This window comes from Gossypium hirsutum, chromosome D07, assembly GCF_007990345.1.
Source record: "Gossypium hirsutum isolate 1008001.06 chromosome D07, Gossypium_hirsutum_v2.1, whole genome shotgun sequence".
Classification (NCBI taxonomy): domain Eukaryota; kingdom Viridiplantae; phylum Streptophyta; class Magnoliopsida; order Malvales; family Malvaceae; genus Gossypium; species Gossypium hirsutum.
In genome coordinates, this window is record NC_053443.1 from 13,536,198 (window position 1) to 13,538,539 (window position 2,342).

The window sequence follows — 2,342 nt, forward strand, 5'->3', positions numbered from 1 at the left end:
ATTCAAAGAGTAATTCTGCAGCAACAGAGTGTTTGATGGTCAATCTTTTTCAGAGGATGCAACGTGGAACCCTTCCGATAACCAGGCCAAATTTCCTTGGATTCTTCCTTGAGGTCAAGGAATTATTGTGGGAGGACATGTTGTTACGAGTCAAAATGTTAGCAGGAAGAAAATAATTAATTAGCTTTAGTAAAACGGGAGTTTTGGGTGAATTAGTGGAACGGTGCGTTTTGTAGCACTGAATTGTGCCACGTTAGTTGTTTGTTATTTCTCTTCAATATCTGCATGTACTGCATGGGTTTTTACGGTTATCAAAAAATTTGAAGAAATTTCAGTCTCTTCTCTCTTTCTCTGGTTTCTTTCTTCTCTGTTTTCTTTCGTGGCAAATTTTCCAGGTTCTATCAAAATTTCCCGGGTATCTATTGTATATAAACTTCAAGAAATCGGAACCATATATATATATTTGTAATTCTTAGTTTGGATTTCCTGTTTGGTTCTGATTCTGTCAATCTCCGTAGAAAATTGAGTTTGTCAGGTTTCTGGATACATATTTGCAGGTTTTGGGAAATGGGTTAAAGCATTCTCCAGTGGTTCTTTTGATTGTAATAGTTTCTTGGATTTGTGTTGAGAATACCTGAATCAGACATTGTATTTCTATTTTCTTTCTTAAACCAATCGTAAGTTTTTTTTTTTTGGATAAAATGTTTTCCATATTTTCGGTGGGTGATGCAACTTGTAAGAGGTGAAGTGGGAACAAAATTTAAGCTTTTTAAAAGAGGTTTACTTGATCTTAAATCTAACTCTATTCAAGTTAGAACATGAGGGTGAATTCTCAGATCCTTATATGTCAACTTGGCTGCATCATTCCCAGCGTGTATAATGACATTGCCGATAGTTTGGAGAAACCTATTGTGTGTCAAGAATCAGCAGCCTTTCCTTGACCTGTGGCCAATTGTAGCAACCTTTACTTGGCTCTGAGTGTGGTAACTTCTTGTTTCAAATTGGTGCTTATTTCTCCTTGTAGTTGCTATTATTCGTTTTCAATGTTGGTGTTTCTCGGATTTCTGTTGAACTATCAATCAATGACTGTCACTGGAGTCCCACAATACTCCCCCATTACTTGCAGGGATTGATTTGGCTTTAGCAGTTCCATCGCATGATGTATTCGAATGCGGCTGAGCATTAGGGCTATTAGGATTGTTCTATGGATAAGGATTTGATTTGAATTAATTCAAATCCTATTTCTATTTAAATTCAATAATCCTATTTGGATTAATTTAATATTTTTCAAAAAACAAAAATCTAACTCTACACGAACTGTTCGGCTCTCATGTCTATATATTTATACTTCCACCCTAATAGCTATATGATTATGTAAAACAAAAATGAAGCTTCTTAGTTCTAAAGATTTCAAGAACATAAGGATTGAACAGGAATGGACAATTATAGATGTGAGAGTCGAGTAAGAAAAAATGCAAGAGCGAATCTTCATGAAGGAGAAGAAGAATAGCCGATTGAAAAGGAAACGCCGCACCCAAGAAAAAAAAACAAGAACAAGAGACCCATTACCTCTTATCCACCTAAGCCACTGTTGCTTGAAGGCTTGAAATGACATATTGTTGAAAACATGGGCGGATCAAATAGCGTTTTGGTGATTCAAAAACAATTGTTTTTCTCTGATATGAACCCTCAAGCGAGTCGATTGTTGATATCATTTTTGCAAGTCGAATCCTATGAATTCCTTAACGAATTCGAGGTTGATTCATTAAAGCTTGCTTGGTGGAACTGTCAATGGAGGATACTGAAATAAGCTTTAAATGATGGGATATGCGCAAAAATTCAATGTATGTCGTTACGACATTTGTGTTCCCAAAATCTTCACTACTAAGAAAATCTTAGAAAATTATCCAACTATTAGGGTGAAAGTATAAATATATATAGACACATGAGAGCTGAACTGCTCTTAGATAATTCCAAAGCACGTATTATTAAAATTAGCGATAATTAATTGCAAGTAATTTCAGTAAATTATTTTAATATGGTTAAAATATGACATAAATTCTTTTACTTTTCTTAAATTTGTAATGGTTAAAATATGACATAAATTCTTTTACTTTTCTTAAATTTGTAATTTAGTCCTTATAGTTTTATTTCTAAGAATTCGCCTTTCTACTTTTAGATTTCAAATTTTAAGTCTAACTGTTAATATTATTAAAATTATTTTCTTAAATTCAAGTTCATTATAAGGTCGTTTTCAGCTACATGATTATCAAGTATGTATTTTTATTTTAGAATGTCATGTCAAAAAATTTAACAAAACAATAATAATTTTTTAACAGTTA